General features: G+C 41.8%; 1 long non-coding RNA gene across 1 annotated transcript; it reads right to left on the bottom strand.

Moving 5' to 3' along the window:
• Window positions 1–8,340: 8,340 nt before the first annotated feature.
• LOC100590048 lies at window positions 8,341–21,580 on the bottom strand. The gene is made up of 5 exons (XR_001114362.2): window positions 21,481–21,580; window positions 20,233–20,414; window positions 15,213–15,425; window positions 10,341–10,445; window positions 8,341–8,880 (listed from the first exon to the last, which is right to left on the bottom strand). It is a non-coding gene; the product is annotated as an uncharacterized LOC100590048 (long non-coding RNA).
• Between the last annotated feature and the right edge of the window lie 818 nt (window positions 21,581–22,398).

Here is a 22,398-nt window from a genome sequence, read left to right as displayed (position 1 = left end):
TTATCACCCAGAAAGGAATCTAAAACCAGACAGATGAAAGTGGACACCGAGAGAAATTCAAGGTCAAGGACACCGTAGCCAGAAGTGGCCAAGATACACAAAACAAAAACAGAACAGAACAGGAAAATGGAGAGAAGGAAAGAACATAGAATTAGGGAACCCAGCGCTGCTGCAGGGGCCAGGCCAGCGCATGGCCGCTCTTTTTCCCTGCGGGGCAGCTGGCATCATCCTCTCACCATTTTCTCCTTTGGGAGGAATCAATGCCACGGTTTCAAGCTTAAACTTCCCCCCTTGACTCTTGTCTTGATTCTGAGAGAAACCATGCCTTGGGTAAAGGTGTCTCTAAGGATCTGTTGCATGCTTTCATATTTTCTTTTATCAAAATAATAGGCCACCGTCTCAGATTAGCTTAATATGTTTGTCGTATCAGTTTATAATATTAAAAAATATTTTTCCCATAGTTTTTATGTGGTGGAAAGATGGGTCCGGGTTAATGAATATTCTTTGCTACGGCCAGAGAAAATAAAATAGAGCCCACACAGTTCTGAAAGCACATTTTTAATCCCCTTCATTACCAGACTAGAAAGGATATCAGTTCTCTTCTTCCTAGACATACAATAATGAGTACCAGGCTCTAGTCCTTATCGCCTGCCTTCATTCCTGTGCACTAAAGCAGCTTACCAAGCCCGGTGTTCTCCATGTGACTCGGCTCTGCGTTCCATCCACGGAAGAAAGCGCCACGCTGCCTCCTATTTGCAAGGCCTATTCCTTTCACCTTCTAAGTCACATTTGTTATCTCTCTTGTCACAGAAGCTGATTCGACAACACATATTCAGTTATATCCTCCCCTTCATCTCACGCCGCAGGCAGGATGAAGGAACGCACCTGGCATTTAAACCTGGGTGCTGAAATACCTCTGCTTGTGGCTTAAACCGCTCGCTAAGGGTTCCCACTTACATCTTTGCAACAGCCACATTTTTGTAAACGAGTAATCTGTGCTTCTTGAATGGAGAGGCTGGCTATTTCCCTGCAGCCATATTCTCCTTGTGGGCGATCCCTCGAGCATTCTCCTTAAGTGGTGCTTAGAAGAAGATGCCCAGGGGTTCTGAACACAAGACCAGATACCAGCATCAGTTTTGTGCATTGATGGAATTCTACTGCTGATCACAAGACTAAGAAGCAGGAGGAGGGAATGGGGCGGGGCCAAAGCCTGAGTATTGAGAGGAGGGGCATGGGGCGGAGTGAGGAGGGGTAATTCCGGGTATCCAGTGGAGCTGCCCCAATGTAGAACAATCCTGAGAAGTGGGCCTGGCTGCCAGGAGAGGTTCTGGGAGGTCGGTAGGGAGAGTGGGCAAGGGGGGTCCAGGCACAGGGTTCAAATGCTAAGCAATCTCAGAGACAAACAGGCAGTACCTCTGGTAGCAAACAAAGCCATCAGGCACCGTGAAGGATGAGCTGAACCCACCGTGGGATCTCAGGCAGGTCCTCCAAAGGTAGCAGGTGTGGCAGGACCAGCATCATGGGCGAGGCAGTGTGCGGGCACACAGGGCCCGGAGCTTGTTTGAGGCTCTGCTGCCGCCATCTTGAAATTTTAAATAATTCTTTCATTACGGGTTTGGCATTTTTATTTTTTAAATTTTATTTTTTACTGTGCCAGTCCTAAAAAATGCGGCCTGGATTAGGGAGGGGAGGTCAGTGTTTCTTCTAAGCTAATGGGATCCCAGCCAACAATTTAGGGCTTGGAGTAAAACTTCCCCCAACTCCACAATCTCCATCACTCTCTATCTCCTTCCCCTGCTTGATGTTTCTTTAGAGCAGTCTTCACTTCCTGAATTAAAGTGGTTCTTGTTTACTTTGTTTATTGCCCATCTCCCTTTTGCCTGTAGGAGGCAAGGACTTTGTCCATCTTGTTCACTGCAGTATCCGCAGTCCCTACAACAGTGCCTGGCACATGCAAACATGCGCTGAATGAATGGTTAACTTCAGGCCTTGGGAAAGGTAAGACCCCAGGATCCCAGAGGAATTGCTGGATTCCACGGGGATGTGGGCAGCACCTGGAAGTAATTCAGTCCTATACAGAGTCTCAGGAAGAAGAGGAGCTCTGTGTCAGGACAGGAGGATCCTGTGTCTAGGGAGAGATCTGCCATAAGGGTGAGATCGGTGGGTATGTTGCAGGTGGGAGAATCACTAGGGAACTTGAGGCAGATGAAGGGTAGCATAAATAAGATTGGAGGTTGGTGACACTCAATTTTTTTTTTCTAACTAAGAGTAATATCCAAAAAGTGATATGCCAGCTTATGTTGGCTTTTTCTAAAGGTAAAGCTGAAGTGGAAATGTGCTAAGTTGTTATTGCCCCAGCAGAGTAGAAGCAACTTCCAAAGTTTCACAAAAGCATCTACTGATTAGAATTGCCTATGGGGCTTGATTTAAGACCCCCAGTGATGAGGCCACCACCCTGTAACGTTTTATGATTGTCAGAGCATGAGCTTATGTCAATGCACTTCTCGTTATCTGTCAGTTCACTGTGCTCATGAGGCCCTGGACCCTGAGGTGCAAATGCATGTAGGGGTGACCTGAGCCTGGAGTGTACCTGGGACCAATGAGTGACAGCTCTGAACCTTCGGAACTATTTTCAAAATGTTCCAAATGAAACAGACTTTTCCCTTCCTGATCTGAGCACTTCCAAAATATTTTATCTCAGAAGTAGCCTCCCACCTCCTCCTGACTTGCATGATGGACAAACTGAGTTGCTGTAGCTTTGGTCTTAATAAATGAAAAGCTTGTGTCCCTGTGAGCAAACCGTAATAAATTTGGGGCTGGGTGCAGTGGCTCATGTCTGTAATCCCAGCACTTTGGGAGGCTGAGGTGGGTGGATCACGAGGTCAAGAGATTGAGACCATATAAAAGTAAGCTGGGTGTGGTGGCGTGTGCTTGTAGTCCCAGCTACTCTGGATGCTGAGGCAGGAGAATCGCTTGAACCCGGGAGGCGGAGGTTGCAATGAGCCGAGATGATGCCACTGCACTCCAGCTTGGTGACAGAGCAAGATTCCGTGTCAAAAAAAATTTGGAGGCGTTGGCATTGAAGAAATATGTTGATTTCCAATTAACCTGAATGACATGTTGGAAAACTAGTTAAGGCAATAAAAACCTTTAATCGCCAAACCTGCTGCTGTGCCCAGTAGGGTCACTTCTCCTGGTCTCAGGTTAGATGAAACTTTCACCTCCACCAGTCAGAGCAGGTGAACATCAAAGGATGAGACTGTTGGGTTTGCCATTTAGGCAGGATGTGAGTTTCATTTAATAAGAAGGAAATTATGTTTTCAAGTGTTTCGTTTTTTCCAGTTTTATTGAGGTATAATTGACAAATAATTGTGTGTTTAAGGCATACGTGATGTTTTCACATATGTATACATTACAAAATGGTTACCACAATCAACCTAATTAATATATCCATCACCTCCCACAGTTAGTCACTTTTATGTGTGTGGTGAGAACATTTAAGATCTGCTCTCTTAGCAAATTTCTAGTATAGAATACAGTAACTATAGTCACCATGCTGTGTATTAGAGCTCCAGAACTTCTTTATCCTGACTGACTAAAATGTTGGGACCTTTGACCCCATCTTTCCACCCCTGCCCCATTCCCCTGGCAACCATTATTCCACTCTCTGCTTCTATGAGTTTGACTTTTTTATTCTATAGAAATGAAATCATCTAGTATTTTTCTCTGTGTGTGTGGCTTATTTCACTTAGCACGTCCTTCAGGCTCATCCATGTTGTCTTAGATGACAGGATTTCCTTGTTTTTTTAAGGCTCAGTAATATTCCGTTGTGTATATACACCACATTTTCTTTATCCATTCATCATCAATGGGCATTCAGGTAGTTTCCATATCTTAGCTATTGGGAATAGTGCTGCAATGAACATGGGAGTGCAGATGTCTCTGATGATTATTAAGTATTTTATTTTTGCCTTCTCTACAGCATAGTGGTTAAGACCAAGGTCACTGAAGCCAACATGCCCAGGTTCAAATCCCAGTTCTGATACTTGTTAGCTGTGTAACCTTTAGCAAATTAACTTCTCTGCGCCTCAGTTTCCTTATCTGAAATATGAATTCCTAACTTCTTGGGGAGGATTCAATGAATTTATACATATAAAACATTTAGAATGGGGCTTGGTCTATCCTAAGAATTCAATTTATGTTGGCTATTGTCATCTCATTATTCTTGTCACTATTTTTTCAGCCCATCTCTTCTGATGGGGAAATCAATGTCTGTTCTCTCATTTATCCTATTCCTGTTTGGATTTATAGCTCTTGAGGCAATGGTGTCGACTGAGTTTTATGACATTTCTCATTTATTAATCCGTTACTTAGTAAAGATCTCTGCAGTTTAGAAAAAGGCATAGCATGGGCCGGGCGCGGTGGCTCACGCCTGTAATCCCAGGACTTTGGGAGGCTGAGGCGGGCGGATCACGAGGTCAGGAGATCAAGACCATCCTGGCGAACACAGTGAAATCCCGTCTCTACTAAAAATACAAAAAATTAGCCGGGCGAGGTGGCGGGCGCCTGTAGTCCCAGCTACTCGGGAGGCTGAGGCAGGAGAATGGAGTGAACCCGGGAGGCGGAGCCTGCAGTGAGCCCAGATCGCGCCACTGCGCTCCAGCCTGGGCGACAGCAAGACTCTGTCTCAAAAAAAAAAAAAAAAAAAGAAAAAGAAAAGAAAAAGGCATAGCATGAACGTCTTTAGTGCAGGGAATGGAATGAGTGCCGATTCTGACCTCTGGAGGCCTGACCTAATGATCACAGTGTCACGGCTGAGTTTCCTGCCTGTTAGACACAAGCTGTTTAACGTGGCCACCAAATATATCAGGTGACAGGCAAAGAAAGATGAACTATGGATATGGAGAATATCATTTATGATGTTCATTTAGGGTTCCCTAGAGTCAAATCAAGTCTAAGACTCACTGGAAAGAATAAGAACCAAATCAAACCTGTTATCACAGTGAAACATCTCTTTCCAAGGCACCTTATAACCAGGCATAACTCCAAGTCATGTAATCTGCAAAACGGAGATAATTACACCTGCCTGCTCTGTGTCACACAGAGACAGTGTGAGGATTAATTAAATAATGACTGCCAAGAACACCGAGCTCCTTTGAGATAAACGCTCTACAAATGCAATCTTAGATGACTAGTCAAAATTTTATTCTGTAAATATCAGGACAGACCTGCAGCTTATGAGACCAGGTTCATAAAGACCACATCTGCACTGCTGGAATTCCCCCAGAGGATAGAAGGCATGTCTGGAAAATTCCTGACCACCAAACTAATACATTTCTGGAGAACCTTTGTTTTATATAGTTCCACGTAACTCGACACATGCTTTCTTAACCATTATCAGAGTCTCACACCAGGTGCCTGCATTTGGAGTCGTATCTTCCATAGTGACATTGCTCCCTTCCAAATGAATATCTCTTCTGTGGTTGGGGCCTCATTCAGCTCATTCCACTTCATGTGACTTTATCTTCATCATTGTAGGGTGACCCTCCCAGTTTTCCCAGAATGCAGGACTTTCAGTGCTAAAACTGGGGCTAGTCCTGGGAAATTGGGATCAGCTAGTCAGCCTAACATGGTTTGCAATAATAATGATACTATGTTGCTTTGTAACCTCCTGGAATTTACCTCTGGGTCTTGGTAACCTGTTATATAAAATATTGAGGCCAAAACTGATAATAAGAAATTATTTTGTGCAAGGTGCAGTTCTAAATTATTTATGCTTAATACCACAAGTCCTGAAGGAAGGCATTATCATTACATCCATTTGACAGATGAGGCACATGAAGATAAGGGAATTTGCTTAATGTTACTCAGTTGGTGAATTGGCAGGGCTGGAGTGCCTCGCCAGGTGATGAGGTACCAGGCCCCTGTTCTTAAGCATCATGTCACACTGCCTCTGTAAGAGAACTTCCAGGGCTCGGAGCTGATAATTTTCATATAAAAAGAAGCCATTTTGTTTCTTTATTTGTATCTATTATAACAACTCAATAAACTAAGAGGACATAGCTTCTCTTTTTCTCTGATTAAAAAATGCAAAACAGGGCCAGGCGTGGTGGCTCGCGCCTGTAATCCAGCACTTTGGGAGGCCAAGGCGGGCAGATCATGAGGTCAGGAGATCGAGACCATCCTGGCTAATACGGTGAAACCCCATCTCTATTAAAAACACAAAAAGTTAGCCGGGCATGGTGGTGGGTGCCTGTAGTTCCAGCTACTTGGGAGGCTGAGGCAGGAGAATGGCGTGAACCCGGGAGGTGGAGCTTGCAGTGAGCCGAGTTCGTGCCACTGTACTCCAGCCTGGGTGACAGAGTGAGACTCCATCTCAAAAAAAAAAAAAAAAAAAAAAAAAAAAATGCAAAACAGCTTAGGACTCCCTACGCAGAATGAGCAGCAAATCTGTTCTCTCTCTTTTGATTGCTCCTCTCCCACTGAACTGGCCTGTGCTGTAGGCCACACCAGACAGGAGAGATGATGCGCCTCGCTTGACGGGCTGGAGCCGCAGCTGTCTATCCACTGGGTCAGAAGTGGAACAGGCATCCAGCGCCTCATGAATGCAGACCTTTCCCCACTCTACTCCTCAAAAACTCAGGTATCTTGGGGTCAAGCTTCTTTTCTTTTTTCAAACCACAGATAAAAAGTGCTGGTTACAACTCCTTTCCATTGCAATTGAGTTACCAGCTCACAGTCCAAAGTTTGGTCAAGCAAGGAGCATCATCGCTTCTCTCCTGTGTGGCCTGCAGCACGGGCCGACTCAGTGGGAGAGGAGCATTCGAAAGAGAGAGAACAGATTTGCTGCTCATTCTGCACAGGGAGTGTTCGTTATGCGGCCGCCGTAACAAAACACCATAGACTGGGGAGTTTAAACAACACACTTATTTTCTCACAGTTCTGGAGTCTGGAGGTTCAAGATCTGGATGCCACCATGGCCAGGTTCTGATGAGGACCCTCTTCCTGGCTGAAGGGTTAGCTGGCTGCCTTCTCACATGAGTAGGAGTGAGAGGGCGAGCCGGTGAGCTCTAGTGCCTGTCTCCTCCTATAAGGAAACTAATTCCATCATGAGGGACCCACCATCATGACCTTATCTAAATCTAATGATCTCCAAAGGCCACATCTCCAAATAGCATCACATTAGGAATTAGGGCTTCAACATATGAATTTTTTTTTTTTTTTTGGTGGCAGGGGAAATCACAATTCGGCCCACAGTAAGAGCTAATTGACTATCTTCAGGGTAATCACTCCCCTTTAGTAGGGGGAGAACTAACTCTGGTAACTTAAAGGTTATTTTCCTCCCTTATTGTGCGTAAGCCAAAGTGGCTTTCTGATCCCTGTCTTGTTTCTGCCTAAAAAGAACAAAAAGTCATTTTAATGTGCAGGAGAGGTTCTCATTCTACCTGTGAAAAATAGTATCAAAATGAGAACTCAACTCACTTAGTTTGGGGCTTAGTGCTTTAAGGATGGTAGCTCCAAGAGGCCTTGGCATATAACATTCCTACCCTCGATTTTGAATTCAGAATTCAAATTGAAGTGGCTCAAAGCAAAGTATTATTTTTTTCCATTCTATAATTAGCCATCGCCAATAGCTAGTTGTCTAGCTGTTAATTCCTGTTTATATCCTGTAGTTCTTCAGCACATGCAGAATTGCTCTCACAAATCAGGGAGCGGAAAACAGACATCATGTGAAACAGAGGGGAATATGACTGGCTTGTTGAGCCAGAAAGATCAGGCCTCTGAACAAGTGGTCTCTGATTAACTCTGAATTCTGACTGATTGGAGGTGTTTCCACACATCAACAAATTCCACTGATGTTTCTATCGTCCACCGTTTGTTTGCATCACTGTGCCCAGCCATCCCACCACTCAAGCTTTGGTTTCATGAAAAAAGCAAAACATTAAAAAGTTTAAAATGTGTTTCTGCTATCATGCCACCTCCCCGGAAACACCAGTCATTTTCTTAGGAGAGTAAAAACTAGGTTAATTATGGGAGCCTATGCCAGAGGTGACCTGGCACGAATCCCACCTTCCGTGCTTTTTGTTGCTTGTCTTTGTCTTAGGGTTTTTGCAAGAATTAAATAAAATGATTTGCATATGTAAAGCGCTTAACATGGTGCCATGCGCAATGAATATTAGTTCATTTAATTATTTTCATAATCCTGTGGAAAAAGTTATTTTCCCTTTGTATGACATAAGAACAGGCAGCTGAATGAATATTTGTTGAATGAAGATTATCTAGACCAATGGTTTCCGGAATTTCGGATTTCAAGGCTCATTAAAACTAAAAAGGAAATTGGGGATTGATGTGGGGCTGCTTTTTATTTTTCTAAGCTGAGGCATGTGAAAATTAATTTCCAGCCACTAGCAACAATATGGTGTTACAAACAAAAGAAGTTGTACAGCAGATGTAATATAGTTAAAACAGAATAGATTTAACTTATGGAAAGTCATGTCTTTTCTCCTGTTTTTCTTGATTTGCTGAGGAATGGTGGAAGTAAGGTGGTCTGGCAGAGGACACGAACTCACATTTAGAAATCTCTAATCCCATCCAAACCTTTGCCTCCATAAACCGTCTGAGCCAAGTGGTTGTTGCTCCTAATTTTAGGGATCCTTGGGCACGAAGATTTCACAGTCTTCCTGGCAGCTTCTTCTAAAGTTTAATCAAGCTTAAGTTATGTCTGAGCCGCCGGAGGATTGAATCCAACCAATGAAGAAAAAGCAGCCTGACCTGTCTGCCTTCTGGGCGGGCTGTGCCTTCTGAGGTGTTCACATGTATAATCAAATCTCCTTGTGGTCATTCAGATTTGAAGACGAGCCTCACTCAGAGCAAGCACTCCTAGAATTAAAAAGGAAAAAAGGTAAGCAATATGTGACTCCAGCTGAAGGCTTTTTGCCCGTTCTCTCTGGGAACATATAAGCATTCTGGAAGTATTTAAATCTATATAATATCATCCTTATGTCAAGTCGTGAGATCTTCAATCAGAATAAATATGAAATTACAGTAAATATGAAATCAGAGTAAATATGAAATATGTCATGGTCTGGTATACCTCAACATAAAACCCCACACAGCCATTTGAGCCACTGGGGACGTTTTACTTTTCATAGAAATTTCTGGGCCTCATAAAAGGACTTTTCATGTAAAGTAGTTATAATAAAATGAAGTCAGACTCTCTCCACTTGACATTTGTCACAATCATTGCAACGATATAGTTTGGGTATTTGTCCCCTCCAAATCTGATGTTGAAAATGGATCCCCAAAGTTGGACGTGGGAGGTGTTTGGCCCAATGGGATGGATCCCTCATGAATGGCTTAGTGGCCTTCTCACGATTAAGTTCTCACTCTTAGTTCCTGTGAGATCTGGTTATTGAAAAGAGTCTGGCACCTCCTTTCTCTCTCTCTCACTTCTGCTCTCACCATGAAACACACTGGCTCCCCTTCCCCTTCTGCCATGATTGGAAGCTTCCTGAAGCTCTTACCGGAAGCAGATGCTAGCACCGTGCTTCTTGTACAGCCTACAGAGCTGTGAGCCAAATAAACCCATTTTCTTTAGAAATTACCTGGCCTTGGCTATTCGCAAGGGTTTCCAATCTTTTGGCTTCCCTGGGCCACACATAAAATACACTAATGATAGCTGGTAAGCGAAAAAAAATTGCCAAAAAAAAAAAAAACTCATATATGTTTTGAGAAAGTTTACGAATTTGTGCTGGGTCACATTTAAAGCTGTCCTGAGCTGCATGCATCCCATGGGCAGCGAGTTGGACAAGCTTACTTTATTGCAACACAGACTAAGATATGCAAGGATCTGAAGTTTGTTGCTACTCAAAATGTTCAGTAGTAATCTGGGAGGCTATATATTCCCTTTGGGGCAGGGTCAAGTAAAATAGGAGGACTGACTTTATTTGTTAAGAAGATTAATTCATGTTACAGATAAGTTCCACAATGGGGCTGAATTTTCTTTATCCTTTTAAAATAAAAGCACAGTACCAAAAATCCATCATTTTTTTTTGTTTCTTTTAAGTTGGGTCTATCTATACAAGGCAGCTAGTTACAGAATATGTTTCATTATTTGCATCCATTTGGTGTCTTCATATAGCCTGAGAATGGTGAGAAGATTCGAGAGAACACGAATTTAAGTTGAAGTAAATTTAGAGGACAATCAAAAGAATTATTCTAAGACTCTTCCTGATATAACAAATCAATAGAAATTTTGAAGTAAAAGTTGGGCTAAGGCTTTCTTACATGCAGTGTCTTTTTAAATCATGTTTTACAGTCATTTACCCTTCAGTCCTTACCTAAGATGACATCTTTTCTGTAGCCTCCAATCTGGACAGATGATTCAACAGAACAGTTGAAATTTTTATTATACTAGAAAGCATCAACATGGGGGTTCACTGTATCTGAATGTGAACCAAAAACGACATTATAAAATATCAACCTGTAGTCTCAATCATCAGGATATTTACATATTTTAGTGTTTTTTAAAAAACCACCTTAATGAGTCTAATGGATTTCTATACACACATACAGACACAGACACTCATGCCATGAACCAGGGAATTGCCAAAAGCACCCTCCCCATTGTGACTAAATGTTACTGCTACATTAAAATGTTTTCTAGTTCTGAATCAATAAAGAAAGGTTTATGTTAAAAAAAAAATGCTCCCAAGAACCCAGCAGACAGCTGAAAAACAGGAAATACGTTGGCTTTAATCAATATGCACCATTTTAAGTGAAAGCATCGCTCCTCAGAAGACGGAGTGTGCTTTGGGGAAGGCAGAAAGACATTGTTCTGTGGAGCGATTTCTCTTTATCCAGGTGACTCTTTGCAATAAATTCTGAAAACTAAACTTAAACAGTAAATGTAGATTCCCTCTATGATATGTGGGTGTTTTGAGTAAAGTCCCATTTGTGCCCTTTGTCCTCTTCCCTCAGAAAATACAGTCTTTAAATAAACAGGGAAGGGCCCAAGACTGTACGAATTCACTCAGTAGTACTCTTGCCAAAAGGAAGCTGTATCACTGTTAAAATAGAAATGGCTCTAGTGAGCTTTCACAATCGAATGCCCCTGCTTTTAGCAAATTCAAGAAACTAGGACATTACTGGGTCCATATACTATCAAGGGATTCTCTTTTGAATACAAAGCACAGACTGCGTGAAGGACATCCGAGAAGGCCACAGAAACACTGAGCGGGGACAATGGCGGTAGTGTTTAAAGGAAACCTTCACTGGAGTGATTGGAAACCGAGGCCATGTAAGGATAATGCATTCCAGGATGGTTTAAACAATCATCCTCAAAGGTGCAACTCTCCAAGTGAGTATGGACCATGTCTCCATAACGCTGTGTCTTTGCTAATGTATTACAGCATTAGTGCTATTTATAATCAACAAAATTACTAACACTGTAATCGTGAGTTTGGTGATAGTAATTATGACAGAATAAACAGCAGTCAGAATGCCTTTGCTGCAGTTATTGATGTTGATGGCAAACACAGCCAAGGAAGGTTGGTATTGTTTGTTTTTTCCTTTTTTAGGGAAGCCATCCAAGCGGGCAGAACCTGCAAGTGTTGGCCAAGAGAACGGTTTTATATACCTTTTAAAATTAGGCTTCCTGAAAGGAGATGTCACAAAGGTTCGTTGGCTAAGATTTATAAATAGTTCACTTATTTTAAAAGATAATCACATCTATGTTTCTGTAAATTATACTTGCAAACATATGCTCACCATTTCCCCTCGTGGAAAGGCTGTGGCTAATCCATATTTGGAGCTGACACCCTTTCTGGGTCCCCTCTTTAGCGAGATCACGCACATTTGCTGCTGCCCCACCGAAGCGCCTGAGCATTAGAGTTCCTTCTGTACTACTCTGAGCAGTTGCTTATGCGTCTGTTACCGCTGATGTTGGGTAAAAAATAACATCCAGAGGCTTTACCATCTATAATTAAGAGCTCCAGTGCTACTAGTGATATAAGGATTGAGCTGTTTGAGAAACAGACATTTTATCTTCTGGTTGGTTTTATTTCCTTGTGGATTAAATTATGAGTGAATGTTTCTCTCGTTTCTTACTTTCCCCATAAGTAGTCTTTTCTACAGCAAAATTACTACTCATTCTTAATAACTACCAGGCAATAAAGTGAGCTGTCTATTTGGGAGACAGTGGGTGTGCATTCCAATTATTCCATTCATCGTGTTTGCAGGACAGCAAAGGGGAGGGATTTCTGGGGCCTCTGGAGAGGATGGCTTAAAAGACTACAGGAAGTTAGTGTCAATGCTCTGCTTCTTGATGGAAGAGAGCTTCCTGATAGCTCGGGGATTGAAGACGCAAAGGCAAATAAAATAAAATCAATCGCATTACAGTTAGGAGCTCTGTTAAACAGAGCACTTGTTTGAGCTTGTTTTTAAAAGCTCATGCCCTTTGACTCAGCAGCGAACATTTCTAGAGATTTATCTTAAGGAAATAACTAGATCCATGGCAGAGATGTGCATTCAAGGATATTGTCCGCATCATTGTTTATCATAGTGCCTATCTTGGCTCAGAACAGGAGAGATTAGGACTTGTCTGGATACAGGTAGTTTATTTCCAACATGATCCTGGGAAGCAGGAGGGAGAGAGTAGGGAAGAGGGAAAAGCAAACGTAGTGAGGCTGATGCCTTGGGCTGCCGGGACTCAACTCCACAGCGCCCTCTCGCGCAACACTCACAAGGTCTCCTGAAGCATTTATTTACCAGTTCCGTCTCCACTAGTTGAAGGTTGTCTAGGAGCAAGGAGAAAGACTCTGCTTTGCCTCAAGGCTCTTTAGCATCGGAAAAGCCCCTGTGCTAGCTTTTCCATGTGAGTCTGAGCTCTCATGACCATGTTCATTGCAGCTATGGCTGAAACCAGAGGCAGGCCAAAGAACACAACCCTGGGAACCAGAGGCGTCCATTATAAGCCGAACTGGAAACACCCAGGAGATCCACTCACTGGAAACTGTTTAAATAATTCTTATAGATACACACAGCAGAGGGTTTTGTAGTCATCGGCAATTATGATGTCTGTATTTATTTATGGACATAAAGAGGCATGTGCCAACAAAAAAAGCACGTTCCAAAGCAGGATATATACTATTTTTTAAAATCTATAAATGTACAGATGTACCGCAGGTTATGAAACACACAACAGATACAGAATTGTTTTATGCAAATTGCTCCATAAGGTACATAATTTAATTTTAGAGATGTGGACACTTGTACATCCAGTGCAAGGCTAAACGTGGGAAATGCACTTCAGAGCCACACAGCCCCTTCCCCACGCCTGTCACTGTATCCTCACCTGTCTCCATTACCTGCTGTGATCTCTGTGTGTCAGCCACGCTAATTCCATGTTGTTTGCATCATTTCCCCTTTACTGCCTTCTAACTGCAACTGGAAAGTGCTGATGAGGACAGAGGCTAGCAGTCTATTTGAAGGCATCAAGGGAAAGATACAGCACCCCTAGTACAAGGTTGGTGGCTAGGCATGAGTGGCTCAATAATTTTAAAGACCTTGTCTTTTTTTTTTTTTTAATCATTTTAAAAAGGAACAGAAACACCATGAATGGTGACACAGAAAGCCGCAGAAGCAAATCGAAAGCATTTCAATGTATATGAAATATGATTTACTTAAGACCTTTGAAAAACAGATGATTGTATAAATTGCGTACGTTGGAAGATGTCTCTGTTCCCTAGGAAAAGTGATTTTCTCTGGATGGTGGAATTTCAAATTATATTTCTTTGTTGGCATTTTCCCAATATTTCTCAAAAATTATGTTAGTTGAGTTAAGAAAGCATGATGATGACAGAGACAGGGATGAAAGACACAGCATCTTTTTAGTCACTTGCAGTTATTGTGGGAAATTTCCATTAATAAACACAAAGAGGCCGTTCCAGAGCATCTATGTAGGGATCTGTTGGAAGGAGCAAGCTGAAGCTGTGTTTCATAGCACTTTGGATGAAACAGAGAAAATGGCAATTCCGATTGTCTATGTTAACAATGAGGGAGAGTGGCTTATAGAGATTATGGACAAAGCTCCTCCTCGCCACCCCCTTCAATCCCTGACATCTCCTCTAGCCGTCCTGAAATGTGACGCCTGGGTGACCTTGCAAGCGGCAAGTGTCTGGATGGAATCTCACCTCTTTCCATGATAACACAAAACCAGCCTTTTGACCTCATAGCAGAGCAAGGCCAGGTGGTCTGGAACGTGGTTAGCCACAAGCTGACTTTCTAACCAGCCTATTTTTTTTCCCTCTGACAACACTGGGCAGTTTAGTGAGTCCAGATGGTGATTCCCCACACGTGAACTGTTTTTTTTATGTAAAATAAATGCCAGCTGTATCTAGCTGTTGATTATGGGTCCTCCTTTAAGAACACTCTTTCTGGTTACTTTTTAAAACTAGATAGTATCTTACATCTGTAGAATACAATCGCAATTATTTCCTAATTATTTTTAAATGATGCTATTTAAAAAGTGCCATGTAGTTAAAAAATGTGTATGTGCCCTAGCTGAATGCAGCTGTAATAAATCCTGTGAATTGAAGTTAATAAATATTTAGACTTTTCAGTGCATAAAAAAATGAAGGTTGATGGGCACTGAGAAGAATGGGGGCATTATTTAGATGTCATGCATTTTAATGGAAGAAATAGTTTGGTTGTTGTCCTCCCTTTCTTCAAAGCAATGATTTTCAGGCTTGGACTTTCAACACCCCATGCACTCACCAATTATCCCAAGGGAGGCCACAGAATTGCCATTGCCTTGTGTTCAGCTCATCGCATTCATTGATTTAATAGGTCCACCTGGACATTTTTCAAAGCCAGTAATTGAAAATGTAGCCTGACAGGTTAGCAGAAGTGGCAGGGCCTGGGAGGCAGGGGTGGAATGGAGGAGGGTAGCTACTTTCTCATCAGCAACTGTAGCAGGTGCATCAAATGCTAGCACCCAAAATGCTGACCCAGGGCCTACTCAGAGACCAGAGGACAGAAGACAGGTGCATCCCTTCTGGGCACTGACCGGCCTCACAGGAGAGCTCAGAGGCAGGTGAGTGGTAGGAGACTCATGTCCCAAAATCACCGTTTGCCACAAATCCAATAAGGTTCAAAAGCAACCATTTTACAGAGGCCATATGTTATGTTTCTGCTTTTCTTTTCCTCATTACCTGAAATTATTTTGTGTGTGTGTGAGATGGATTGTTTCAAGCTCAGCTAATCCAGATCTATTTCTATGCATCCATTATTATTGTTGGTAGCAGTAATGGGATTTTAAAATATTAATGGATGTTTCCACCTCTCTGTAGTGTTTTCTGCTGCTGTCTCCATTCCTTCAGGTATCCAGGCAATTGTGTGCTCATTATCTCAGGAAGGATGTGATTCTGTGGGAAGCAGGGGAGAGAGAAGTGTGAGCAAGCCGAACCTCAGGCCTCAGGGGAAATTGTGAGGGCTTTGAGGAAAAATAAAATATTTGGGAAGAAGGATATTATAAGGGAAGCAAGGCTCCTCTGAGGACTGGAAGGGATTTCCCAGACTGGATGAGGAGGCCAAAGAGCAGAGGACAGGTGTTTCCTTCCTGTTAATACCTAGCTAGCCCTAGAGATGATCTTAGAATGAAGTGACAGATGAGAAAAGCTGACTGAGCCCAGGGACAGGAAGACCCCAGAGAGGGACTTCAGAGAGAATATAGGAAGAGGGGCTGTAGATAGCCTCACAGGAGCCTTTGCGCCTCCAAGGAGGCATAGACACAGCAGGGAGGGGGTGGGGCCTAAACGTGCCACTTGGACAGAAAGAAAGGATGTCACTTGCAGCCTGTTGTGGATCAACAACTGAGGGCAAGTGGACGCCCCAGCAGACATCTGTGTGGAGAGATGACCCTGGCAACCAGGTGCCCCCGACTCCTACCACATCCACACCCTGGGACTCTGTGAACCCCCAGAATTCCATAGGAAGGAAACACAAGAGTGACTGAGATTGAGTTTCTAGGCTTAAAACAGACACTAAGTTTACTGGTAGAAAGTTCACATTTTTTTGTACATTTGAATTATGAATAAGATTCATGTCACCTAGTGTTATTTGTCCTTACCATATGGTGTGGATGTTAGAATTATGAAACCTATCATTATAGATTTCACTGTTTCAAAACATTTCCATGCACTTTAAAAAAAGTGATCTCCTCCAAAAGTGTGTGAGGTTTGGAGGAAGGCTATTATCCTTACAAGAGAGATGAGGATGCTGGAAGACAGGGAGAGAGGTGAAGGAATTTGTTTAATATCACACAGCTGGTATCCACATCCTGTTTCATGAGACCCTTTTAAATCCATCCTACCACCATCTTCTCCCACCACCTACCACTTCTTGTACCCCTTCCCTACTGTAGAAATAACACATTTCACATCCTTTTTAGCATAGCAAATCTTTTTAAAGATTTTGCGGTCTTTTAAAACAAATCAAATGGTGTATTTGAAATAAAACCAAGGCATCAAGGCAATGGAACAAAGCACTGCTTTGCTTTCAAAGCCCGTTTCACCTACCCCTACAGCTCTTAAGTTAGTATTATCACATTAGTAAGTCTCCAGAGACTTTGGAGGCCACCTGCTACAGTCCCCTTCCACCTAGAATGAGAAAGGTAGTCATTGTTCAAGGTCACACAGCCAGGTAGGGGCAAACCGAGGGGGTAATAAAACCTGGTCTCCTTATCCGCTGTTCAATACTGTTTCCTATACACTAGATTTCAAGTTAGCTTGAGCAAAAATAAGTTCAAACTTTGATGAATTTAGCAATGTTCCCCAAACTCTATTTGCAAAAAATAGCCCTTGAACCAAAAAAAAAAAAAAAAAAAAAAAGTTGGCATATAATGCTCTCTTTACTTGAGATGCTTTAAAAATTTCTTCTGTAGAAAAAAGTAGTCACGATAAATTTCTCATATTGAAAATGTCAAGCTCTATTTGTTATATGATGATGTCAGTGACTATAAAATATGAATTTCTGCTTGAGGATAGAAACTCTACAAAGATTTGGATTCTAATATCTGTTGAGATATGAGTGATAACTAGGAAGTTGCTTCGCTTGAGTTGTTTTGAAATAGTTGTTATGACTGTCATTGTTCATTGCAAGTCTATATATGTGCATGTCTGAAACAGAGATTGCAGTTGCTGATATTTGTACTCATATTTGTCACTGTCACCAAACTCCAAAACGGATATTGCCAAAGGGTTTCATTCTCATACGAGACCTTGTGGCTGACAATGGGAAAGACAGAAAACTAATATTTGTAGAGTATCTACTATGTGTGGGACCATACCAGGAAGACAGAGTACTTCTACTTCTGTAGAAAATTGGCAGAACTGAACAAACATTTAAAAAATTGCTCAACATCACTAATGATCAGAGAAATGCACATCAAAACCACAGTGTGATACCACCTTTACTCCGGCAAGAATGGCCATAATCAAAAAATCAAAAAATTACAGGTGTTGGTGTGGATGCAGTGAAAAGGGAACACTTCTACACTGCTGATGGAAATGTAAACTAGTACTATCACTATGGAAAACAGTGTGGAGATTCCTTTAAGAACTAACAGTAAAACTACCATTTGATCCAGCAATCCTGCTACTGGGTATCTACCCAGAGGAAAAGAAGTCATTATACGAAAAAGATACTCGCACACACATGTTTATAGCACAATTTGCAACTGTAAAAATATGAAACCACCCCAAATGCCCATCAATCAAAGAGTGGATAAAGAAATGTGGTGTATATATATATATGATGGAATACTACTCAGCCATAAAATATGATGGAATACTACTCAGCCATAAAAAGGAATGAATTAATGGCATTTGCAGCAACCTGGATGGAACTAGAGACTAATATTCTAAGTGAAGTAACTCAGGAATGGAAAACCAAACATCATATTTTCTCACTCATAAGTGGGAGCCAACCTATGAGGATGCAAAGGCATAAGAATGATACAATGGACTTTGGGGACTCAGAGGGAAAGGGTGGGAGGGCGGTGAGGGATAAAAGACTACAAATTGGGTTCAGTGTATACTGCTTGGGTGACGGGTACACCAAAATCTCACAAATCACTATTAAATAATTTACTCATATAACCAAATACCACTTGTTCCCCCCAAAATCTATGGAAATAAAAAATTAAAAAAAATAGAAAGAAAATTGGCAGGCCTGCAGTGGCTTGAAGATGCTATGACTAACTCACATGCCATTTATCAATATATCCATTCAACAGATAGTCTGCAAATATGCACTGGGCTCCTAGAATATTACAGGTATTGTTCTAGGTGCCTGGGATACAGCAGTGAACAAGGAGACAAGTTCCAATATCTCCTGGAGGTTACATACCAGAGAGAAAATAAAAATAAAAAATAAGCAAATAAATGCACAAGCTAACTACTTTCTTTCTGCATTGTGGTAAGCATCTAATTGCACTACATCATTTAATTACCACGACAACCCATGTGGGTACTACTATATTCATTTAATGTTGCAAATGAGTAAAATAAAGGACAGAGAGGGTAAATAACTTGACCTAAGTTCTCAAAGCTCATGAGAGGCAGAGATGAAATACTAACTCAGGAAATCTTACTTCAGGGCTTATGTTCCTAACCACTATAAAACTGCTATAGATTAAATGTTTGTGACCTCTCTCCCCCAAATTTATATGTTGAAACCTAATCCCCAATGATATGGTATTAGGAAATGGGACCTTGGGAGGTGATTAGGTCAGGAGGGTGGAAGCCTCATGAATGAGATTAGTACTCTTACAAAGAAGGTCCCAGAGAGTTTCTTTGCTCCTTCTTCCATGTGATGACACAGCAGAAAGACGGCTGTGTGTGAACCAGGAAGAGGGCCCTCAACAGACACGCAATCTGCCAGTGCCTTGCTCTTGGACTTCCCACTCTCTAGAACCATGAGAAATAAATTTTTGTTGTTTATAAGCTACACAGTCTATGGTGTTCTGTTATAGAAGCCCAAATGGACTAAGACAAAAAGTTTATTAAAAAACAACCTACTAAATGGTAGGACAGGTGAGGAAGGCAGAAAATGATGATACTATGCAACAGTTAGTATACTTAGGTAAGCAAAGTTAGAGTAGGGGCATATAGGAAGAGCAACTCATCCAGAATAGAGGTGTCTGAAAAGGATTTCTGGAGAAGTTGAAGCCTGATCTGGGCCTTGAAGAATAAATGGAAATTAATGAGGAAAGGGAAATGGAAAAGCATTGCAAACCAAGGGCAACTTCGACTTCATGCTTCAGGCTGTGGTAGTGCACTGGGGAGCTGTGAGACATGAGCTGAAAGGAAATCAAGAGCTAGATTCAGAAGGGCCTTGGGTACCACTTCAAGGAGGACTTTGGACTTTTCCTCTAAAGATAGTGGGAAGCTATTGGCTGATTTTAAGATATGATCCCATTTGCATTTTAGTTTTTTTTTTTAGATAGAGTCTCCCTCTGTTGCCCAGGCTGGAGTGCAGTGGCCCCATCACAGCTCACCGCAACTTCCATCTCCTGGATTCAAATCATTCTCTGCCTCAGCCTTTCCAGTAGCTGGGATTACAGGCATGCATCATGACACTCAGCTAATTGTTGTATTTTTAGTAGAGACAGGTTTTCACCAGGTTGGCTAGGCTGGTCTTGAACTCCTGGCTTCAAGTGATCCATCAGCCTCGGCCTCCCAGAGTGCTGGGATTACAGGTTTGAGCCCCTACCCTGGCCCCATTTGCATTTTTAGTAGTTTCCTGTGGGATCCTAATCCACTAGGTATTTGGAAGAGTTAAATCTCTTTCTCCCCTACTCCCTAACCCCCAGCTCCCAGGAACAACTTGGGCCAGATCTTTGATATTCATCCCAGACATCCTACCACCAGTAAAACATGCTACTACTGACATAAAGAAAAAGATTTCAGGCAATACTTATGAAATTATTTAAATTCTGGGTAAACAATGATTAATAGCCATAGTTATTCCTGAGTTTGATCTTGACTTAACATTTGCTCCTAGTTTCAATTTAGCAAATTTTTATGGAGGGCCTTCTCTGTACCTAACACTTTAAGATGCTGAATGGGCTTCTAAAGAAATACTGCGTATAATTTAGTTCCTGTCCTCGACAAGACAGTTTTTTTCTCTTTTGACAAAAATATACAAAGCAGCATGTGGGTCCTCACTTACATGTCATAAAACACCAGGACAGGAAGAAATCCCTGGATGAGGTTGTCATGGAGAAGAGGAGCCTCAGATGAACTTGGAAAGATTAGTCTCTCAGGATGTAAGACGATACCAAAATGAATTATTTTCAGTAATCTCCATTTCTTCATGACACAGACAGACTCAAATGTTAATTGTACTTTGCACTGGAAAAATTAAACAGTGGATATAAAACCATGCAAACACTAGGACAACTAAATCTTTGTGCTTAACCATTTGTTCCTTGTGAAATCACCTTTTTATAATTAATTGTTATGAGAAACTGGGGGCAGGAACTGGCCTCTGAAAACAGCAAAATAAACTCTCTGAGGTGTGAAAATGAAATCTCCTTCTACTTTTAGCTTTGGAATTGTAGTGGACACAGCAGAACTCCCCTGGGTGTTGGCAGAAGCTTGTCATCAGCACTCTTGGGCAAGCTTGAAAAATTAGCTAAAAAGTGTTTTGAGGAAAGTCAGTTTGAATATTCACCATTATGTAGATTATAAATTTGGTAAAGGCTCGTAAACAATTGTCATCTTTTCTGACAGCAATGTCTTTTGATTAAAAATATATATATACACACACATATCCACATGTATACACGCACATACACACATATGTATATTCAAATAGTTTCGTAATTTAAAAAACCCAATCATACATTGATAAAACTGACACGAGCTATCCCAAAGCCACAAATTACCACACAGAGGAACCTTGTTCCCTCCTCACTCTTCTCTGGTTCATGGGCGCCCACCTTGCTGGCCATCTCCATGGAGCGCATCAGCAGGACTGACCCTGAAGGAAATGAGAAACGCAAAGCAGAGAGAACAGGGGCGTGCCTCTGATAGTCACGTCTTTTGTAAAGTGCATTTCTCTCTCCGAACGACAAGAGCTTATCTTTAAGCCTAGAAGCCAAGGGCGATTCCTTCTAATTAGGCCAGTAGTCACCATTCTGATTCCAATAAAATTAATGAAATGACTAATTAGATGCAGAATATTATGCTACCGTTACAGTCCGCTAAGGAGTAAAAATGTGACAGTCTCTGCTTAAGAAGCTTATAGCCTAAAGGAAATACAAACAGACCTCAATTTCTTTTTTTCTCACTTGAGTGAATATATCTTACACCGTTCTGTCAAATCAGAAAGGTTCTGTCAGGGAGAATAAGCTCCTTTTAATATGTATGCAGAAAGAAACCTAAAGAGTTAGAGCAGTGAGCGCAGCAGAGTCACCTTTTCCAGAGGCTTAGGAAAGTCCTAACAAGAAACAGCCACAGAATAGGTTTCTGGTCCCCTCATTTCCAGTCTGAAATCCAAAGCACGCACTCTCCATCTAAAACAATGTAGAACGGAATTTTTGAAAGACAGAAAATTAATGGTTGTGAACCCTCTAGAAGGATGTTTTATTTTACTCACCTAAATTATTATTTTCATTGCAAAATCATGGTCCTTCGCTCTGCTGACTTAATGCTGTAATGCTTTGTGTACCTGAAGAGACAGGCTTCAGATACCTCAAGAGCCGTCTGTGTCTGATGGATAGACGAATAAGCCCTAATGCTCTTCGTGGAGGGCAACCCTCTAATTTCAATAAGAATTGAGCTATGTGGTGCTTTTATGCGAGTAACCCAGAGTGAGGGTCTGCTGATTCTGAATGGAGGAATTAAAACATTTCTGAGAATAAACACTGATGATACCTATAAGGATGGAGGGATGGTTTTCCCTAAGTCGCATTTGAGTAAAAGTTTGGAGGCATCTGTTTTAAGAATTGTTCAGTTGTTCTCTGTGGGTTCGTACCTTTCTTTCCCTACCATGTGTGAAAGGTGCTGGTGCCAAAATGGAGTTACTTATGTCAAACCGTAACAAAACGGAATCAGGAGAGGCCATGAAGGAGAAGCCTTTACGCACACATGCCTGTAACAGGCCTTACAGAAGACACTGTAGCACACAGATCAATAACAGGACCTATCTCAAGAACTTCCTCGAGATGGCAGTATTCTGGATAAGCCACTTACACGGGGACAGGTACTTAGCAACAGTCTCCACCAGCGAACAAACACTAACTGCCATGAGCTTGTGACCTATGAACCTTACTAAAAAGCAACTCACATGGAATTCTCTTTGTCTTTAAAAGCTTCCCCTTTGCCCCGACCC

Source organism: Nomascus leucogenys, chromosome 21, assembly GCF_006542625.1.
Source record: "Nomascus leucogenys isolate Asia chromosome 21, Asia_NLE_v1, whole genome shotgun sequence".
Taxonomy (NCBI): Eukaryota; Metazoa; Chordata; class Mammalia; order Primates; family Hylobatidae; genus Nomascus; species Nomascus leucogenys.
This window is presented reverse-complemented; position numbering and strand designations above follow the sequence as displayed.